This window comes from Protopterus annectens, chromosome 10.part0 (assembly GCF_019279795.1).
Source record: "Protopterus annectens isolate FY-2018-M chromosome 10.part0, PAN1.0, whole genome shotgun sequence".
NCBI classification, from domain to species: Eukaryota; Metazoa; Chordata; order Ceratodontiformes; family Protopteridae; genus Protopterus; species Protopterus annectens.
Window position 1 is genome coordinate 91,856,661 of NC_056744.1, and position 23,168 is coordinate 91,879,828.

Consider the following 23,168-nt stretch of genomic DNA (forward strand, 5'->3'; position numbering starts at 1 on the left):
TTTATCCCTGAGGTGCTTGAGGTCTTTGGTAGATTTGGTCAGCTAAGAACCAGATTTAGATTTTATTCTTTTTGTGTTTATTGATGCCTGGTTATTTAGTGTGTCAAGAAAGGTGTTATTGAAGTAGTCAACTGCATTATCTAGGGGACAATTTTTAATACGTGCCAGTTTATCTTTTTAAGAGTGTCAGAGAAGATTGGAGGGTTGAAGGTCGTTAGGTTCCATGTCTGTTTATAGTGGTGTTGATGTTGTAGGGTGAATGGAGACTGGCAGATAAAGGTGGGGAGGTGAGCACTTAGTGAATCAGGAAGAGTGCCTGCATCAGATATGTTTTTATGGTGAGAGGTGAGAATCCAGTCAAGGATGGACCCAGTGGTATTATTTTTGGACGGTCTGGTAAGGGAGTTAATGAGCTAGGTGAAGTTGAATAGATTTAGCTTGCTGGTAGGGGAGTTGGAGGCCAGGTTTGCCCAGTTGATGTTTATGTCCCCTAGGATGATGGTTTTGTTTTTTTATGTTGGAAGAGATCCAGGCGAGGATGTCCTCAAGTAGAGGGATGCTGTTTCCAGGTGGGATATAGAGGGCTCCGATACAAAGATTTTTGTAGTTGTTAATTTTTAAGAAAGCAATGGTTATTTCTGCATTGTCAAATTTGGGGATGGGGTTGGAGTATGGTATTATGGTGAGAGTGTTAGAGAAGATTGTTGCTACTCCACCTTCTTTTTTTGGGGAGTCTGTCAGATCTTATGGTTTGGTAGCTGGGGGAGGTCAGAATCTTTAATGTAGGGTCTAAGCCAGGTCTTGATCATAGCTATCATGTCAGGTTGGTTATGGGCGAGCCGTGCATGAAAATTGGATATTTTGTTGCAGAGGCTTTGGGCATTTAGAGGCACTATGCAAATAGATTTGTGGGTGCTAGATTGAGGTGGAAGTGTAGGGTTATTGCTTGGAAGAGGGCATGGGCCTGGGTTAGGGTGTATGTCTCCAGATAAAGGAAAGTGGTAAGACTGAATATTTAGGCTGGGGGCTTTTGCTTAGTAGTATGTTTGGAGTTGCTTAGATAACTGGTTTTGGTAATGAGGTAGTTTGGGATTAAGAGGATTCTGTTTATGCAAGGGACGGTTTTTATTTTATATTGGAAGAGATTATTTGTTTGATAGAGGTAGGGAGCTATGCCAGTAAAGCTGGCAGGATTTTTGATGGGAGATGTGGAGATGGTGGAATAAGGAGGTGAGAAGGTAAACGGTGTGAGGGCAGTAAGTTGTAGTAAAGGGCAGATGAGTACCAAGAGAAGTGGTAGTGTTATGAAGAGTGTTATGGCTGGTTGCATGGTGAATGGCTTGTGCAGGTGTGGGAGGTTTCGGATTGTTATTTAGGTGGGATAGAGATGGTAAGTAGTTTAGAGATAATGGAAATGAATGAGGTATGAGTATATAGTGATAGTGTTAGTAGTGGTGGAGAATATGGAGGTGGGTAGTGGATTATAGTTTGGAGGGGTGGGAGTGTTATGATTGGTTCAGGGGCTTAGTGGGAGGGGTTTGGTTGGAGCTTAGTGCCTGAGGTGTTGAAATGTAGAGGTGCTGGAGGTGGGTGGGATTTGAGGGAAGGGTATGCTTCCCTGGAAAACTATGTGTTACTAACAGAAATATAACATTTATGCACTCGTTAAAAACCTAACGCTTTATACCACCAAATATCAAATATCGTACGTTAGTATCTTATTCACGCATAAGTGTACTGGACACATTAAGATGCCACCTCACTAAATGACTCTGAAAAGTAGCAGTAAATGCAGGTTTTATTCATATATTCCTTTTTGAAGTCAATTACTTGCTACCCTATAGGGAAAAACGGGCTAAAAATGTTTACATATTGAACAAAATAATGCATAAACAGACTGACAGAAAACAGTTCAATGGCAGAATAATTGTATCTGAAATGGCCTGAAGTTGGTGACTAATTAACATACCCTTTAATTTGCCATAGGCATGAAATACTAAGTACTCCTTGAACTCACTTCCATTACCAAAAGGGTTATATATAGTATGAATGCCCTCTTATGTCTCCCCCCATGCCCCGCTTAATTTGCATCAAGAATAAATATGGCTGCAGCATGATGTATATGTGTACAAATCTTGAACCACTTGCACAAATATTTCACTTGGGTATCCATGCAGTGATGCAATGGCCATGTTCACAAAAAGTAGCTCTTGGCAGAAATGCACAAGAGAATATACCCTTGACCACAGCTGCATTAATATGAGAATTAATTGTATTAAGAGTACAGGCGCATTTAACAAAGCTTTTTTGTAAAGAGGTCGTGGTTTCCTGCAGGAAAACAATGGCATTTTCAAAAGCAAGTAATGAGATTTGTTGCAGCCTCTTTCCATTTTGATAAAATCACTTTAGATGCACTATAATATTCTTCTTTTTATTTTGTTCCTAAATGACCAAGGTCAGAAAGTTTTTCCCTTATCCTAATAGTTCAGGGCAAGTACAATGCATTATTTAATCCATGCTGAACTGGAAAGGTGTGAATAATATCTAGCTTACCTCCAAATAAATGTAAGATGTGCCTAATATGGAATGGGACAGTATATTAAGCTCTGTTACTGACAGAGCAAACAGTTTAACAGTCCAGCAGTATTAATCAACAGTGCTTCCCTACAAATGAATGCATCCAGAAATGATGTAGGCAGTCAAGATGGCTGAGGGCAAGCTTAGTACTAAACAAGAAATGCCACACTTCTTGGTAGAAGCAGGACTACTCACTGAGTAAAATTCAGTGAAAGGCATCAGCATATGCCAATCAGTTGGACCCTTGTGACCAGAACTGCAAACCCTGCTGCAGAACACTTTGTACAGCACCGAAAAAAAAAAAAAATAATAATAACTATTTTTTCCTGTCACATATTCCTGTCATATATGAAGTAACTATTTACTTTTGCAGTGTATTTGTTTCTGCATTCATTTTAGTGTTCTGCATAGATATCCAGCTTGAAAGATTTTGTTCAAGTGTTTGATGCACCATATCCCATAGTGTACTCAGACCATTCTTTCCCTTATAGGGTCAAAGAATGCCATTATATTTCTTGCACAAGATGTCTGTTTCATACAACCATATTTGTTTGTAATAGCAGATGCAGAGTATCCCAGAGTGAGTGATTTATGGCATTTTAATTTCAAGATTTCTAGCATAATGCTTTCTTGGGAACTGCTCTCCCACCAGTTTCTCAGACTGTATTTTATCACTACTTCTTACTATCACCACATATCTACTTGTTGATAAATCCAAAGTAAACAACAGTAAGTAACTTCACCTGTTGCTTCTATTGTTTTATTTTCATTTCATTAACAGTACTATAGAGTGTTTCATGTTTCTGTGTGTTTAAAGATGTAAAATGCTTTTGTTTATAGATTTTGACCATGTTTCTTTTCATGATTTTATTTCCATTTCTTAATGGGGTACTTTTTAATGATTCCCTTGTATTACAGTTCAGTTATCTCAACAATTGTTGCTTCTGATTTTTGCACAGTTATGTTTTAGTCATTTTAATATCCATGTATTTCAGCTTTAATCTTTTTCTTACACTTGTTCTATTTAATTTGTTCTTTTACTCTAGACAAAAAATGCATTTTTCATTACACACCAGGCATTTCTTTTTAGTGTTTTAGTTAGGTATTTTATTCTGTATTTGAACAATTTATTGCATTGCTATACTTTTTCACATTTTAATTATATATTTTTTCTACGATGAAATCCAAGATGCCAGTCACATCATAGACATGTTTGAATTTTGAAATTTTACTTTTATTTGTATCAGCTGCATCCACTATTTCTCTCCTGTCTGACTCTTAATTAAGATATTTTGTCTTTAAGATGAATTCTGCTATGATGACTTGGGATTTTGGATCATACCCAACATTTGTACCTTCATGCTACCTTTCAGAACTGCCAAGGTTAAAATATTTTTATTTTTTGTTGCCTTAATAGTAAACAATATTGATAATGTTATTGTGGCAATTAAGTCTGATATAATTTGCAGTTTTTTATATTTTTAGTATTTAGGCACTAAACCTGCATTGCAGCAGAGCCTTTGAACACATAATCACGTGACATGTTTGTTTTTTCACAGTGTGAAGTACACTTTTTGTGTCATCACTGAAGGATCTTATATTGGGTTCATGGGAAATCTTTCCATCTATGACATCAGTGCTCCCCAAAAAGATAGTATTCCAGTATTGCAGAACTGGCTGAGAGTCAGACAATTCAGTATGTAATGGGCTAATCTCATCAGAGGGGAGAGTGAGGCTAAAAGACACTAGAGGTTAGGCCTCTGATGCAAACTACTGATGCAGCATTGAGGCCTTTCACAATAGTTTCTTTCCTTTGTTTGGTATGTTTTTTTACCCTGGGCAACTGTTTCCAGTCACCACCTCAGCATGTATAAGTGATGCCAGGATTGTGCAGTGCTATGAACCCAGGAAGGATTCACATTCCCTTGCCTATCATTGTAGTTTTTGTCCTTTTGTATCTTTTGCTTCTTCCTGTATGACTATTCTCGGTCTAAACCTCTGCATATATCAAAGATGTTAGGCATGCACAGTGCTAAGAACAGAAGTAGAATTCACATTCATGTGTATATGGATTTGCTACGAAAAAATTACTTCCAAAATCTCCAATAAATAGGAAATTGCTCCTACAACATTTAAAACTGAAAAAATTGCAAACCTGAAGTGACACACAGGGGGCTGCAAAACACTGTACACCCCCTATATATAGCTATGCCAAGGTTGCATTCATTCAGTGAATGGGAAAATGTTGAAGAGAATCCTAAAACTCACCTTCTTCCTGTTCTCTAAGGGTCACACAGCACTTATTGTATGACCAAGTCACACAGCAGCAGTGATTTACCTGCTAAGACATTCTGCATGCCACTGCAGTAGGGACTTGACAAACAGTAGGTCTCCCGATGTACAATGCAGTGTATTTGCATGTGCCCTTCCAAGTACTTGTATTAAGGGTCACTCCCATGCATGTGCCACTCCAAGTACTTGTATTAAGCTCACTCCCATGCATGTTCCCCTCTGAGTCCTTGTATTAAGGGTCCCTCTCATGCATGTACCCCTCTGAGTACTTGTATTGTGTCACTCCCATGCATGTGCCTCTCTGAGTCCTTGTATTAAGGATCCCTCCCATGCATGTGCCCCTCCGAGTACTAGTATTAAGGGCCATTCCGACTTCTCCACTCTCCATTACAGATGAGGGTCACAACATGTACTGCCCTTACTCCTCCGGTGCAAGAACAGAGTAGGCATGCTGTCACTCTGTTCCTCTTGGCTAACTCTTGGTCATCAAAGCTGCCAGCTGAATCCTGGTCAGTAGCAGTGCAGACAAACGCCTTGCCCCTTTGCTGGTACAGGACCCAAACAATCAATGTCCCAATAATTCTTGTGTCCATTACGGCATACTGACATAATACATGTGCCACATGTTTTAGTTATAAGCCTTTTTTATTAAATCACCACAGATAAATATTGATTATAAAGGTCGTTTTCACTTTACTGTTGAATAAAAGCAATTGTAACATCCCCTTCAGAGCCAGATCCATGGCACAGAGAAAAAGCTTCACCCAGGTGATCCATGAGGAAGTAATGTCTCAGAAAATTGTTAGAGCTGGGTGTTGGGGAAGGAAAGAAAAGGGAAATGCTTGTTCGCCTTTCCCAAGGGGGAGGGTTTGGAAGGAAGCATTTGGGTGGTGAAAATTAGTCATTCTGGCTCTAGTGGAGCCCGAAACCGGGTTGTAGTTTGGATGATTTGGGGGCATTATCATTCCCAGGTCCAGGATGTAGTTGTTCCCAGTAACCACACCTCATTGTAATAATGTAGTCTTCACATAATACCAGCATGTAGAGGAGGTAAGACCACTAACAAAAGCAATCTAAGCCATTGTGATCATAATTCACATTTCTCCGGGTCCGTTACAGTCCCATGCACCATGCATGCTGGCTGGAGCAGGGCTGGCAACCCACATTTTGGCAAGATATATTTGTACCAGCTAAACCCTCTTTAATACAAGCAAATATTGAGATATATTTTTCTGCAAAAAAAAAAACAACTCTCCTTCAGGAAGCACATATGCATTTCTTTATTTAACAGTAGGATACACAGCTGCAGATTTCAGTATTAATGGATAGAAGCTTTAGGGCTAGCACCTTCTTAGCCAGAGGACTGACAGTCTTTCTCTGTCCAGTCTCCAGGCACTAGGATAGAAAGAGAGAGAGAGAGTCTGTAAGGTCTACATTTATCAGTCTGTGGCTGAACATGCTCTGAATCACAGTATCCATGCAGCACACACAAAGGATTTTATAACGTATAAGAAGTACATTTTGTTTTACCTAGCAGAGATAGTCAGAACACAATATTCAGCTCCAACTTCCTAAATAAAATCAAGGCAAGTGAAATAAAACAATTAATTTGGCACTCCCACTGTGTGTCTTACAACAGAAAACAGTGAATATTGGTTTGTTTAGAAGTAAGATACAAATAAAATATAATCACTTAACTATAGAAAATTAACAGATCGTATGTCTGAAAATAAACAATGAAATAAACCAGCTTGTTAAGAAAGAAGTTAAATACACTGGTTTTGTCTGGAGGAACAGTATTAAGGCAAACTGTTTGTTCAGCTTGGGTGGGACATAAGGAGCTAAGCTATTCTGCAATTTAGCCTCCATTTATAAAAGTTAATTTCACATGTCACCGCCACAGGGATCCTCCATTAAAGAAATTTAGATTTAAGCAGTTTGGACTTGTGTGAAACTTATATGCCTAAAAATTAAAAAAAACTAATAAAACAATGCCACTGTGATATAATTTTATGTTTGCTTCTATGTTTTTTTTATATAATGATGCAAACCACAATTATTGGCACAGATACACTCGTGGTCTGCTTTAAACTTGTGTTTGTGGATGCCTGTGCTGTTTTATGGTGGAATATTATATGACCATCCTACTTTGAACCCTGCTACAAGATTTGACTTGAAAAAAACAGTCCCACAACTTGTGGGAAGTTAACTTTTTGTTCTTTATTTATACATCAGGGTGTGCTAGTTCTCGTGTAAAGCCCTGTCTTATGTTGTGGTACTCCTGCATCTGAAACCTGCCTAGCTGTCTCTTTCCTGGTGAAAGAAGGGGCGGTTGTGGTTTCTGTCTTGAATTTGTATTGGTTACATAGAAGCATTAACTTTTATTGGACTGTATACTCCTATTGGTCTGTACCCTATTGTGGCCTAGGTGTATATGAAGTGAGCTTAGAGAAAGAGGCCACATAATACAGGGTTCAAATCCAGTTTACAAATATTTGGTTGGGAGTTGGCATCATGGTTAAGGTGCTTACCTTATAGACACAAGATGCAGGGTTTAATTCTCACATTAGGATAATTGACTAGGCTTACAATAGCCTACAAGTGCAGTTAGCCTAGTACCACTCAATTGTCCAGATTTTCACAGAATGTCATATTATTGCTCCATATTTTTGGTCTGTTCCCCATACAATGTGTGATTTTCTAGATTTTTATGGCAAATCTGTGAGAAATGAATTCACTAAATAGTGACAGGCATTTACATTTCAGACATCAAATCCTTCAGAAAATGTATGGTAACACAAAGCATTTTATTCTAGCAACTTTCTAAGTTTATAAGAGCAATAGTTAAAATTTGTTCCTAGTTTAGGGGCTTTGTCTTCCCATTATTTTTGGCTTTGTCCAGATTTTTTGTGCTAAGAGGTTGAGAGCTATGCCTAATACTAACCTCTGGAGCCTATTGATGCCTGCTTTAGACTTGTGTTTGAGGATGCCACTGCTCTGTTGTGCTATTACAGGGCAGGTGGACCACATTTTATGTATTAGCTTTAACAAGCTTGCATTATATATGGCTGTAATTGCTTTATGCCTTCCTTAGCAACTCCACCAATTTATCTGCTCTGGGCATAGCGTAACTGTCAAACCTAGTGATACTTTGAAACTTTCAGTTTTCTGACATAATTATAAAATCAAGCAATACTATCTGGTTTTAAGATAGTACAACAGGAGTAGTCCACTTACTAGTTGTTGCTTTGATTATTGTTAACTTTAACATTTTTTTCTCGCTTATCAGGCTGCTTGATCATGGACTTCTGGTACTTTATAGCATTTCTCTGTGGTGTTTAATAAAAGTTGTCCTTCCAGGTAACTCAGAAAGAATGTCTTTATTTCTGAGAAGGAACCCTTGGACTTCTTGTCAGTGATAATTTCAAAGGGTCTCATCCAGCACCACACTGGGTGTGGATAACATCCTCTTTTTTTGCTCACAGTCTATACCCCCGGATGTTCCACTTGTTGCACTTATTTTTTGCAGGGTTTTAATATATATTTGTATAGTAAATTTGTTCAGTACATTTTTTCCCTTTCCGTCTTTCCTTATATTTTACCTAATTTGTTCATTCAGTAATTTCATTATGCCCTGTTATATGGTCAATAATTTATTCTCAGTCATAGGGACTAGAACTAAAACTGGAGCTCTCATCTGGACCCTCCTATTCAGGGTATTTATCACTTATACTCCTTGTCGGTTAGATTTTGAGTTCTCCATGTGCTTTTTGCACAGTGGGCATCATAAGTTTTGTTCTGTCCTGTAAATTAATGTAATGTTTTAAGACGCTCTTAAAAGGAGTCTTCTCCACTCATGTCTCTTTCATGATGTCCAACAGCACTCTAGGGTGCCTACCATATAAAGGTTTGAAGGGTGTAGAGGCTTCCAACATTGCTAGGATGGAGAAAATTAAATAGGGCAACAGCAGGTTTGTTTTGACTGGTAACACTTTGTAACATAGATTTTAGGGTCCTGTTAAAGCTTTCCACTAAGTCGTCAATTAGGAGGTGATAAATTGAGGTATCAAGTGGTTTTACCTGAAAGCTTTGGTAGCCATAAAATATGTTCTTGATCATAAAAAGTGTGCCTTCATCTGTTATGATCTCTTTTGATAACCTTATTGGGGGAAAATAGCAACACCACTTCTTTTGCAATTGCCCTTCTGGAGGGGGTTAGCTTTGAGAAAGCATAGTTTAGCACTACTGAATTATACTGATTCACATTGCTGGACCTAACTACCAGCCCCACAATATCCATCATAATTCTTTCAAATGGAATTTCAATATGTACATGAAATTTAAGAGATACTTGAAGCTGGGGTTCAGGGCTGTCCTTCGGCACTCTGCAACTTGCACAATAATTTTCAATCTCTTTTAGAACGTGTGGCCAATAAAACCTGGCTAAGGCCTTCACTTTAGATTTATCCATGAACAAATGGCCTCAATCACATGGCTGTGCCTAAAAGGCTTGTGTGCCAATAACTGTGATATAACGTCCTCTCTCGTCCTTGATATCCTTTTGCATCATTTTGCATTTCAAAGTAAAGATAAACTGGTGGAGGCCCATCACAGGAATCCTCTGCTACTCTCGATATGTCCTCCCTGTAATGGCTCAGAATGTCATCCTCCCACTGGGTCCTCTTGAAACTTTATTAACTCATTTGATGCCTAGCCAGATGTGGTTCCCCTTCTTCCCCTCTGGCTCAAGGGATAGAAGACTCTACCTACCTCCTACTAAGGCAGGTGCAGAAATCTCCATGTCCCGTTCCCCTCTAAGTAAAGATAGAGCAATCCAGTGCTCTAAAGGATTCTCATGATTTCCCTCATGACCTGAAGCCCACTTTCTATCTGGGGTTCCTCATCCTCCTTCATCCTTTTCTGTAATGCCATTCCAGATTTGGGTTTCTGGGACCTTGTCTTCTCCATAGTTACTAGTCCCCCTCTACCTTTGCTGGGGCAATCTGTAATGGAGGTACAGGGATCTTCTGCTTGCTTAGATAAGTTTATCCATATTGTGGTCTTCTCATCATCTTCCAGTGTTACCCAGGGTCTCATATAGCCCTTACGTTTATAAATCTCTAGGCAGTGGGGGTGTTTGAATCCTGCAAACTGGTTAACTGTCTCAGTTCTTTTTCAACAGTAGGGGGCTATACTCAGTCCTTTAGCATTAGTCATCTTCTACTGTTCCCAAAGGTCCTTCAAATGGGAAATATTTTCCAGTTTATTACATCATGGGTAAGGTACAATAGCATGGTTACTGGGTGAGGACTTTCCAGACTGAGTTTGCACCTTTGCCTGATTAACTGGGTAATACATTTTCTCTCCATAGATAAAAATAACCTCAATGAACTTGAGTGAGCAAGCTTTCCTGTTAAAGATGTACTGTGCTTCCACTAAAACAATCATGTTACTAGTGTTACTGAGTTTAGCAGCCCCTGCTGTTCTTAAGCATATATTTTTATTAAGTACTTCATTAATTTTGCAATAACACAGTAACAGAATGTTGACTTGACCAGCCTGTTCACAGCTTGATTGCATTCACCCCCCCAAGCTGTTTAATTTTCTGTGTGGGACTCTCTAACTGATTTTCCCAACCATAATATTTGGCATTATGCCCTTATTTGCTACATTTAAATCAAATGGAAGAAGCGGTCTCCTTTTAGCAATTTATAGTTTTATCAACTAGCTTGGTAGTAGTTTGATAGGTACATATTCCCATTGCAGAATATTCTTCATACTTAATGCTAAAAATCTTTCAGCATCTTGTTGGTTTGTTTAATATACCCACCTTTGAATGGTTGCCAGTAAAGCTCTCCTAAACCTAGCCAAAACATTACAGTATGTTTTGTTTCAAATAGTTGTGCTCTTTAAATTTTGCTTCTAGAAAAAGTCCAGTCATGAAAGAAGGGCTTGGGTCTCCCTGATGATTTCCACTCCTGCCAGCAAACTATTTCTTACTTTATCAAAATCATTGCAGTTTGTGTTAGGTACATCCATCCTAGCATGGAGGGGCTCCCCAATGTGATTAGTTGCCAACATTTGAGCCCAGACAGAATGATCTCAACCATACTCATTTTCTATTCTTTCAAATGTTATTAAATATAACTCAAGGTCCTCTTTGCTATTAAGAGAGTTGAGTGGAGGTCTATCCTTAGCCTTGGCTACCACTATAGTTTCCTTGGTAGCAGTAGTTATAAAATGCAACAGCTGTCTAATGGTGGTCTTCCTGTTGCATTTAAACTCCTCACTTGGAACTTTGTGTCTACCGTTGTAAGGAAAGCTTTCTATGTAGCTCACTTGATTAGTAAAGGCATCACCTCGAGAGCAAAAGAAGTTATAACCTCCCTATTTGCGAAACTTATCCGGCTCATAATTGAGTATAATGCCCCATTCGGTATGTACCATACTAAGCACCTACAGCAATTAGAGAAACCTTAGAAGTTTCTAACAAAGAAGATCAAGGACCTTCAGCATGTGCCTTCCACAGACTGACTAAAATCACTGTTATTGTACTCCATATCATATAGACTTCTTAGGGGAGACTTATGCCTGGCCTGCAGAGCAACCCAAGAACTTACTGCATATCTGTAAATCAAATGGGTCTAGGGCTACCCATTCCAGGGACTTAAATATGGCCTGCAACTTAAATAGGACATGCTGGAGGGACATATTTATCTTCCAGCAACTGCCACATCTTTGGAACAAGCTACAATTCATGTGAAACAGAGCACCTCTATGACACTGTTCAAGAAGAACCTGGATGAGTGGATGGGCCACCATAAATTCTTATCAGGGATAGCGCCCACAATGGGCAATCATCACAAAATACAATCTTTGATACTGACTTATACCTCTATGGTATTACATTAGGTTGAAACGGCTAGGCTTAAAATGACCTCTTCTTTGATAGCCTAGCAATCTCTTATGATCCTGTGATTCTATGGACCAGCTTCAGGAACTTCACATCTACACAATATAATGCCAGAAAAGACAAAAATGAAAAAATTCTTACTTTGCAGCAGGAAATTAAACTCATTGTTCATAATGACAGGTGGAAATGGAACTGCAAAATTAATGTAGAATTCCAAGCAGCATGCACACTTAAGTTTTCATATAACAGTTATTTTATTCAGCTAAACATAAAACAGTGTTAACTTTGTCATAAATGGGAACCAAAACCGCAGTAACATATGAATAATAATAGTAGGTCAGTAGTTCTACTTTGACTTATAAGAAACAGTTCAGCTCATTTGCCAGTCTGGTGACAGTGCTCACTTTAGGTGTAAACACAGATTACAGAGTTGGCAACTTTAAATGTACTTCATAAACACACAGTACTCAAGAAATAAAACAAGTCTTTACCAGTGGTGAACACAACAAGTACTTCAAAGTTTCTTTTCATCAGGACTGTCATTCATTTATAGTTAGGCAGCCCAAATAATATGTAGATAATGCTCTTAACTGAGAACTGTCCAGTTTGGCAACTTTGGGTCTTAATTATCAGGACTTCTGGTAGTGATACCGACCTACAACAAGGACTCCCATCGTGAAGCTGACTGGTCCATTCTCTGTTTTCTTTCCTTTCACAAAAGATTCCAGATTCCTCTGAACTCTTGTTCACACTACTTGTGCCATAGTGCAGTTTTGTTGACTTTAAAAAGGTGCTGGTATATGGGTGATGTCAATAACATGGATTGCAGATATCTTGCTTCAAAGGACCAGTCCTTAGTTTCTCGCTTCTATGTATTTTCCCTTACAAAAGGCCTTTCCCCCCACCAGATACCCCTACTAACCTCATTCTCATGACTGACCTACACGATATCCCTACCAATGCCTTTTCTCCCTATGTGTTATGCAGTCTCTTGGTGGAACCATCATACCATGTTACATCACCTATCTCTTGATATGTACCTGTACAGGAAGGAGAACACACAATGAGAATTTAAGACAGTCATCATGTCATAACCCATGAATGTACCCAATCATATTGTTTCTTCCGGCCTACATCCTGCTCTTGATACACTGCATGTAGAGGCAAGTCCTGGGAGCTAGAGATGTGGTAGTCATGTAGTTCCAGTCTCCTTACTCATATGAAGATGTAATCAGCATTGACCCTGAGGGGGTGCCTAATCCATCAGGATCAACATCCAAACCCTCTGACATGGGTAGATATAACACCTCTCATTATACAAAATCCTGTGAAATAAAAAAAGAAGTTTACTGCAAATACAGCTGCAGTTCAACCTTACCCATCACCATCTCTTCCACAGTCACTCCCACATTTTCTGGTCATGAGATTTCTCAATCACCTCATGTCAGCACCCCAACATTAAGAACATTGACTGGAGCCCAGCTGATTAGTAAACACTTCAAGTGTATTGAAGACATTTTTTTCTCATGTGATCTGCAAGTCATTTTTACTATCTGAAGCTACAGAGAAAATTTTGTTGAAACACAATTTCAAAGGCAAACTACAAACTGAAGTCAGCAGAGACATGCAGTCAGAGATGTTTCTGGTTTCCACAGACCTCAGTGAGCATTTGAACTCCTAGGTCATAGTTCACCTTTTTCAATATATTTTGATAACTCAGTTAAGGTATTACCTGTGGGATTTCATCAGACTTCTTTATTGAAACATTGCACTGATACTGTAGTATTATGTCTTAAAGTCACTATGTGAATTCATCTTTCAAACTAGAGTCAGCATTTTATAACAGCAGGCTAGACATTGTGAACAGTGAGGCAGGCGTGCTAACAAAGTACAAATTTATACATGAACATTTGATTTACTATAGAAGGTAGTCTCATAACTTTCACAGAACCAAAACTCCTTGTATGGTTACCATGTTGCAACACCTAATGAATGTGATGGTTATTTTTCTTTAGATAAAATATCAGTTTCTTCTGCTTGAAAGGAAGCATAATTTTGCTGTTTACAATCCCATTCTAAGGAAATGATATAAAGTCAGTACAAGCTGCTTACTAATTTAAGCAGATACAGTTATTTTGACATAAACTGATCTAGCTGAATAATGACTGTAGCATCTCAGCAATGAAAATGCTGTTAGTTTTCATATTCAGATATTTTGTTTTCTCTCAGACTCATTTTAAGAGATTTCATGTACAATGTTACTCCATGTGAAATGTCCATACAAAGCCTCGGTATGAATAATATAAGTGCTACTGTTGTTGTACTAGCATCATAAAACAGTATTTTGAATTTTGAGGCAAAATTATTGAGAATGACCTGTATTGTGATGTTCTAAGCATGCATTCTGGTTTGAAATGAAGCTTTATGGAATGAATTTAAGAAAAAAATCACAAATGATTATTGAACTGATAGAGTATGATCCTCTGCTAATGAATGCTTTTTCCAAAATGTTAGAGTTCTGGAAAGGATTGTATAATAAACAGAGAGGGCATGGCCTTTAATATGACACAGGAACAAAGTCTTCAACAATGATATTTCGTTTTTGCAGAAATGCATTAACTGAAAACATAAGCATGATTGATATTGTTATGTAGACCATAGCTTTTTAACTTTGGTAATTTCAACCTTTTTCATAGGTAGGTACTAGGCTATCGGCTCAAGGGCCTACGTAAGCCTAGCCAACAAGGTTCCCTGGTTTATGCCACCCAAGAAAGTTATTTTCCTGTGCCACTGTCGAGCAGAGAAACAGACGTGATCCCCGGGATGTATTTCCTATTTCCCATCCACTCATCAAGATTTTTCTTGAAGAGTGCTAATGAAGAACTTTGCTTGACATAGATGGGTAGCCTGTTCCACAGTATGGGAAGTCTCTGGGATAGGAATCTATCCCTCCAGCATGTTCTGTTTATTGTGGTGACAAGGTTTAGGTCCCTAGAGCGTGTAGCTTGGAGGGATTGGGATTTCTTTAGGTGTAGCATGTCAAACAGCTCTGGGTTTGACACAGCTTTATATGTTAGGCAGAGATCACCTCGGAGTAGGCGATATGCTATGGAGTAAAGCTGGAGTTTTTTGAGATGGTCAGTGTAGGGCATTTGTTTGAGTCCAGTAATCCTCTTTGTGAGGTACTTCTGTGACCTTTCCAGCTGCTGCAGATGTCTTGTGAGGTGCATTCCAAAAGGGGCGTTGTACTCTATAATGGGTCTAATGAGTGTCGAGTAGAGGGGAATGATGACCTCTTTTTTCCTGGATGAGAACCCTTTTATGATGAGGTGTGCCATGTAGAAGGACTTCCTGACTACTGTGGCAATGTGACTATCAAAGGAGAGACTACTCTCCACCTGGGTCCCAAGGTCTCTTATCATGCATTCGGTGTTAAGTAGATTGCTGCCTATGTGGTAGTTCATGGGTACAGAGTTTTTACCAAAGGGGATGACACTGCACTTTTTGGCATTGAGCTTGAGGCCATGGCTCTGACACCAGGCATCTGTCTCAGAGAGGCCCTTCTGTAGGATGTTCACATCATTTGGGGACTTGACTATGGCTCCTAGTTTGCAGTCATCTGCAAACTTCATTAACCAGAGGCTTTCTGTGTTAGCCTGTACTTCAGAGAAGTAGATACCAAACAGGAGTGGTCCCAGGACGGAACCCTGTGGTACTCCACTTGTCACTGGTTTGAGGTCAGATTTGGAGTCTGCAACTTTTTCAGTGTGGGTTCTGTCAGTGAGCTATTTGGCAACCCATCTTGTGACGTAGGGATTTATGCCTAGTTTATTGAGTTTAGCTATAATTCCAGAATGGAGGATGGTGTCGAAAGCCTTGGCGAGGTCAAGATAGGCTGTGTGAACCACCTTACCCTCATCTACGGCTTTGGTGACTGCCTCAAAGAAGTCGATCAGGGTCAGGAGGCATGATCTGCCTTTCACAAACCCGAACTGGGTGGGATCCAGAGTTTGGAGGTTACCAATGTCTTTGTTTATGAGTTCCATGATGATACGTTCCATGGCCTTGCAGACCAGGCTCATCAGGCTAATAGGTCTATAGTTCCTGGGATCAGTGGTGGCTCCCCCTTTGTGGAGTGGGATAACTGTTGCTGTGCACCATTCAGTGGGCACAAAGCCTGATGCGAGGCTATTATTGAACATGGTGCTTACGTGAGGAGCCAGTTCATTCTGAAGTTCGTGTAAAACACAGCCTGGGATGTTGTCTTTTTGACTGCAAATGCTTACAAAGCATGTCTTTCTATTAGATGACCAGTGTATGACAGAAACAACACCTTTGAAATCCAGATCTAAACAACCTGGGTAGGTGTCACAGTCCACACAGAAGTATAGAAAACATCATCATCTTCTCTGAAGTTTAGGGAAACATCTAGGGCTCCATCATCTTTGTATTCACTGGACACTGACCTTAGACAGACATGAACATCTCATGACATACTGGTGGAATATCTACTCATCCAGCATTTGTTCATCCTGTTATAGATCTTCTGGAATCAGAACTCTCCATTTTGTTAACTTTACAGGAGTCCTACACTTTTCTAGACCATTTGATTCTTCATTACCTTGCTATATTATTCAGCTGTTATATGTCCAGTACATGCTGCCTATTTTTTGCAGTCCTTACTTGCATGCATCCTACTTTTGCTGGTTAGATTGCCACTGGTGGTGAGAAGATGAATCATGGATTGTGGTGAGACCCACATTATCCATTGCACCCCTTGGCTAATTTTTGCTTTCCTGTTTCAACCATCAGTAATGGGGTCATACTTGGACCATGACCTTTAGGTGCTGGTGCTTCACAGATGACCTGGTCAGTTTACAGAGTCATTTTCTAAGGAAGAGATAATACATTTCCTTCAGTGTGAATCCTCTGTTTAATCTGAGACCCTTCCATGTTTTCTGCATCACAAATTGCATTGGTTTTACCTACCTTACCTACTCATGGCATTTCACCTGTATAGAGCTTCCCAACATTAGTTTCTGTCACCTTCACTGAGAGGTAATGTTCCAGCTTTCATAGTCCTGCAGGCTTTCCTTTCTAATGTTCTCTTGCAGCCTTTAACAACACCACTTTACCTACTTATGTTGGCTTCCAAAACAGTAATACTGCAGTCCATTACAAATTTTAACCATTTCCTGCACCTCCGAAAATGAAGAAACTGTAGTTCCCTTTGAATCATCCTGAGACCATTCCCTTAAGTGCTGTGACCATGGTATTAAGTCTCCGTATGCTTCACCAACTGAGAAAAGATGCCACTGGTGATCCTCCAAGTCATACTTCTCTCCTAAATCTGGTAAGTGTATGGGGGGGTTCCTCCCCATATGGCAAAGGCTAGCCAGATGCATTGGCCACCTTAGCTGGATTCCAGTTTGGGGTAGATTTTTAAGATGCATACAAGGGGGTATCTAGGGAAGTGATCTGCAGTAAGGGCTTTCATCTAAAAGACTTCTTCATTGTTCTAAAGCAGGCATTATATAGTATGCTTTGAGCACTAGTTAGTCAGTTATCCAATTACTATATCATTCTGTTAAGGAATACAAGTAAAAGATGCACACTATGCTTAATATTCCTCTTTTTAGAGAATGTTTAATACTGATAATTTAATTTAAACAAAGTATTTTACTGACATTTAGCAGTGCTTTATATGACATATGTGAAATGATCAAATAGTTAATTTAAATAAAAAGATGAAATGTGTGGCCTAGAGTTATTCCATAGCTGTGCTTGCACTAGTCTAATGAAGCATTGAAGATGAAAGTATTTCCCTTTGATATATGTGCAATAAATAAAATTAAACATTTAATGAATATAGTTTACTTTGGTATTATCATTAGTCTCACAGTTAGTCTGATGACATAGTCTTTATTCTGTTAAAAGGAAAAACCCTACTGGTCATACATAAATACATTTGCCAGAACCACTGCCTTGTAGTGAGATATGGTTCTTTCTCAGGACAAGCATATAGTACCATTACTTAGAGACCCGTATCCCAACATTTTATCCACAGTTAAGTTCTTCAGAATGCTGTTTTAAATTTATTATCATCCTTTCTCTGCATCTCATGTTATGTATTTGCTGAATAATCTACTACTGTATTTCAAGCCTTTTGACACTTGTCCTGTGACCCTAGAGAGAGGGCTTCAGCCTTTATATGTCAATTTAATGTTTTCTTGTCATTAGTGAGCTTCAGACCGCAAACCTCTGCTATCACCCCTGTGTAATATTCACTATAGCCAACCTAACTGCTGTTATTGTGAGTTGACATTTGCTGCTTACACAATGAAAGGTGATCTACTTATCAATCAGACAGTGCAGTGCACCAATTAATGTTTCTTTCAGTGGTAGTGGATCTTAAGCAGTCTCATAGAAGATGCTTGCCAAACAGCTTGTTACCCAACAGTCTAAATAACGTTCATCCTCTTCTCAGATAAATAGCAATGCATAAATATAGTTATAATAAATAAATAAATTTATGTCAGCTGCAAGACCTTAAAGATTAATAAATAAAATGTATTTAAGTAGAGAAAATAGAGCAATTATGGAGTAATATACACATCAGTTGATAGATAACTGGAAATTAAATAAAAGGCAATAAAATAATTAGAATGCCTACAGAAATACCTAAGTTCCAGATATTTAAGGTTCCTGGCTTGCTAACTACAGAAATACTGAACCTAGATACATTTAATAACTACTACTCACAGATGGTTCCACACAAACAAGACATCAACCTCTTTTCACTAATTTAAGTAAATTGTCTATTACTTAACCCCCAATGTACATGATATCAGTATCCTGTTGATGGGAAAACAAGTAGTAAAACCAGTTCTTTTACTTATGATAGCGACAAGCAGAAGGTATTTTTTTATTAAATATGAGGATCCAACATGTTTCAAGAGTCAACACATTTCATATTCATTCCTTGTTCTTTGATATTCAGAAAAAAAAAGTAATTTTTTGGCATTGAGCTTAAGGCCATTGTTCTGACACCAGCCATTGGTCTCAGTGAGGCCATTCTGTAGGATGTCAAAATCACTTGGGGACTTAATAATAACTCCCAACTTGCAATTGTCTGTGAACTTTGGCAGCCAGAGTCCCTTCGTGTTGGGCTGCACTTCAGATAAGTAGATACCAAACAGGAGAGGTCCTAGGACCGTACCCTGTGGGTCTCCACTCATGACTAGTCAGCAGTCTGACTTGGAGTCAGCTACTTTCACACTGTGGTTTCTATTTATGAGCCAGTTTGCAACCCACCAAGTGATATATGGGTTGATGCCAAGCTTAGTGAGTTTTTGTATGATTCCTGAATGGGGAATGGTATCAAAAGTCTTGGCCAGATCAAGGTAAGCTGTATGAACCACCTTGTCTTCATCCACAGCTCTGGTGACTGACTCAAAGAAGTCGACCAAGTTGAGCAGGCATGATCTACCCTTCACAAAACCAAACTGTGTGGGATCCAGAGTTTGGAGATTCCCTATATCCTTGTCTATTAGGTCCATGATGATGCATTCCATAGTTTTGCATATCAGACTTCTCAGGCTAATGGGGCGATAGTTCCCAGGGTCTGTAGTCACTCCTCCTTTGTGGAGAGGGATGACTGTAGCAGTGCACCATTCAGTAGGGACAAAGCCTGAGATGAGGCTGTGATTGAACAGGGCACACAGGTGAGGTGCCAGTTCACTCTATAATTCATGTAGAACACAACCAGGGACATTGTCAGGTCCCATAGAAGATGTATTCTTGGCCTTGGATAGTGCTGTTTGAACCTGTGCAGCAGTGATACTAGGTGCCTGGCAATCTACTGGTATTGTGATTGGTCCTTTGGGGGGGGAGAGGGGTAAAGTTGGCACTGAATCGGTTGGCCAGTATACTGGCAATATCTGTGGCTCAGTATAGGAGGTACCATTTTGCAGTAGCTCAAAGCAAATCTGGGTTTTGCCGTGGAGATTCTTTACATAACTATAGAAGGCCTTGTGGTTGTCTTTACTATCTGCTGCAATTCTGTTTTCATAGCTAGCTTTAGAGAATTTGATGAGGGATCTCAACTTTTTGTTGAGGCTGATAAGGGAGTTTTTCCAGTCTTGGGACTTCACCTTATTCCACATCAGTTTCGTCCTTCTGTTGTTGAGTTTGTTTATTGCAGGGAACCAGCAGATTGGCTTCCTTTTTTTGGAGGAGAGTGTCTTGGTTCTGTTGGGTATGGCGAGATCCATGCATTTGTGTACATGTTCGTACAGTGCATTGGTGTATGATTCTGCAGTCATGCAGCTATTCTTCATTTGCCTGGGTGCAGTGAAGTTAGCCACCTCTCTTTTTAGGAGCCTGAAGTTAGCTTTAGAGAAGTTTTTCATGGTGGTTACCTTTGCAGGGGTGGTGGGAGGGATGTGGATTTCCAAGGTGATTAGTTTGTGGTTGGATCTAACCAGGGAGGAGCTGACTATTGGTGTAGAGCAATGGTCGCCCATGTTAGTAATGACCAGGTCAAGGATGTTGCTACCTCTAGTGGGGGTAAGAATAAGCTGGTCCAGGGCATTGGAATTAATGAACTCCAGGAAACGTTGTGCAAGTGTAATTGGTACATGAGTAGTTTACCCAGTTAATGGAGGAGTAGTTGAAGTTGCCTAGTAAGAGAGTGTTAGGTTGGACCTTAATATTCTCCAGGGAGCTTAGGAACATGGAGTGCAAGTCTTGGGACATAGTTGGGGACCTATAGCAGGCTACGACCCAAATCGCTGTCTTACCCAATGTTTGCTGCACCTGAAGTATCTCTGATGCATTATGTTGGGCTACCAGTCTGGAGGTGTGCACATCCATTATGAATATGGAAACACAACTGCCTTTGGAGCTTCAGTCTAGGTTCTGGGGCCGAAAGGTGTGGAATAAGTTATAGCCTGGTAGTGCAGGGGTGCTTTCTGCTACCTTGAACCAGGTCTCTGTTACAGCACAAATGTCAATGTTCTCCATTTTAAGGAGTGCTTCGAGCGAGTGCATTTTGAGATTTAGACTTCTAGCATTGAGCAGCATGACCCTCAGACTGCATTTGTTTGCAGCTGTTACGGTGGTAATTTGGTCTTTGGAACACCGCAATGTGTTTTCATTCAGATATGCATCGATTATCACAAAGAATTACATGAATATATTTTTTTCTTCATGTTTTCTATTACTTTGCTTTCTGCTAATTAATTGCAACTAGATAGCTATGTCTCCTGATGAACACTTGATGCCTTTTATTCAGACAATGATGCCTATATTTTCTTGCTAGGTGCTTTTATCATTCAGCTTGAAAATCTGCAGTACACTTTTGTTTTGGTCTCCTTTTCTGTGTCTCATAAACAAAAAGGTGTTTATGACTGCTGACTTCAGCATAATGGAAGCACCACACAGCAACAATGGTCGGTTGCTTAGTTAGAGGGTCAGAAACTTGGAAATGCACTGTCAAAGGCCTATAAAAGTCACACATTCTGCTTTGACTAATGACATGTTTCTGACACAACTAGTCAGCTTACGTGTCTTTTTTTGTATAGTTCTGATTGGTAGTTATAGAACCCTAGTACTGGCATATGTGTCTCTGTACGTTCATGACTGGGGCATCCTAGACTTATGTTCAGGTTGCCTCACTAAATATTCCATCAATATTATGTTTAAGACAATGAAATATATTGCCTGTAAAGGAACCACAGAGAGACAAAGACAGTAGCTACAGGATAGGAAGCAATGCACTTGCATTCATGCAGCTTTTCAGAGTAATAAGGATGGTGGAATATGTGCTAAAATACCAGTTTTTAAAAAGATGAAATATGTAATACTCTTTAGAGAAAATGCTATTAAACCAGCAATTATAATTCATTTTGCAGTATCTAAAGTAAAGACAGGAGTGACTCCACTGTAACATACTGCATGTTTCATCAATGACTGTTGGCAGTGTCTTATAGTTAGTGCAGAGAATTATGTCCGGCAGTTAGTGCAGAAGGTTAAGGTGCCAACATGTTAATGAGCCAGTTCCTGTAGCCCAGACTCGATTCCTTCTAACTTCATTTGCCTACTGTGTGAGTTTGAGCAAGTCACTTATCTAGACAGTCCCCCCAGGTTGCTTATGAAAAGGGACACTTGTGACAAGTGAGCTTTCCAAGTTAACTAATATATTATATATATATATATATATATATATATATATATATATATATATATATATATAAAGAGAGAGAGGTGTGTTTGTGTGTCTCATCAAACCTCAAATGCTCATGAGAGCAAACAAAGAACAATCATTTTACATCAAAACAAAAATTACTTTTTTTTTCTGGGGTTCAAGTCTCCTCCTCCCTGCTAATTATATATTCCAACTCCAAGATCCCACAATAGCGGGGTAAAACTAAATTCTCTGACCCTGCTGCACCATAATATTGTAAAACAGACTGCTGGCAAAAGCTCCATAAAGAAGAATGTTCACTTATATGAGCATTCACTCTTCTTTACAGGTTCAAGAAGCATTCGATCATATTAACCTTTGCTGCTTTGACCTCTAACCACATATACAGATAGATAGAGATACACAGATACCATGTATATCTATCTGCCTAGCTGTCTATCTGTCTATGCACATAGATATATGCATACATAGAAAGGATCCTGGGTCAAGAAGTAACTAGATGTTACAAAGGTGTTCAAATGGGGCCAGTTATTTTGATACAGAGGGATATTTTCCAGAACATAACATGGACGACCTAAGATCAGTTAGCAACTTGGGTGCTGGAGGAATTGACCAAGTAGAGATGAATGATGAGGCAATGCTTGCTCTCCTGTCCTTTCTCTGGATGTGGGGAGGGGACGGAGAACACATATCTGGAGTGCAAAAGCTTGGTAGAATCCCTGGTGCAGACCAGATATCACCTGAGGTACTTGAGTTCAAGGTTTTAGAGAGAAAGTGATGAAAACATTTATTAGGTGGGGGTGTTTCAATTTGTCAAATGACAGTTGGGCTGGGTGCAGCAAAAAGAACACATGATTACGGAATTTTATTCCCTGCCTGCTTCCCTTAAAGACTGTCCAACTTCTATGATTGTGGTAGAAGTAATCAGTTTTCAAATATGTATAAAAGGAAAACATGTTCGAAACAATGTGTTTGGTGTCAAATAGAAGTTTGAACATTATGTAATTCTCGATGAGATTAAAATAAATATATTTCATATTGTGAAGCCTGAAAAATGCAACAAACACATTAACACAAAACTTCAAGTCAGGTTGTCATTAAGAAATGCTCAGCTGAATTTCATTTTAACAAACAAACAGAGCATATTATTATGTCTGAGGATGCTTTTGAAGCAATGGC

At 39.2% G+C, this 23,168-nt stretch overlaps 1 long non-coding RNA gene across 2 annotated transcripts in view; it reads left to right on the forward strand.

The window, feature by feature from the left end:
* Positions 1 to 3,170: 3,170 nt before the first annotated feature.
* The window catches only part of LOC122812976, a 176,824-nt gene continuing 156,826 nt past the window's right edge, over positions 3,171 to 23,168 (forward strand). Inside the window, exons 1-2 of one of the 2 annotated variants that reach the window (XR_006366613.1) lie at positions 3,171 to 3,306; positions 3,881 to 3,960. This is a non-coding gene — a long non-coding RNA (uncharacterized LOC122812976). The remainder of the gene's footprint in view (positions 3,307 to 3,880; positions 3,961 to 23,168) is intronic. The other variant, XR_006366614.1, reaches the window with a different exon arrangement.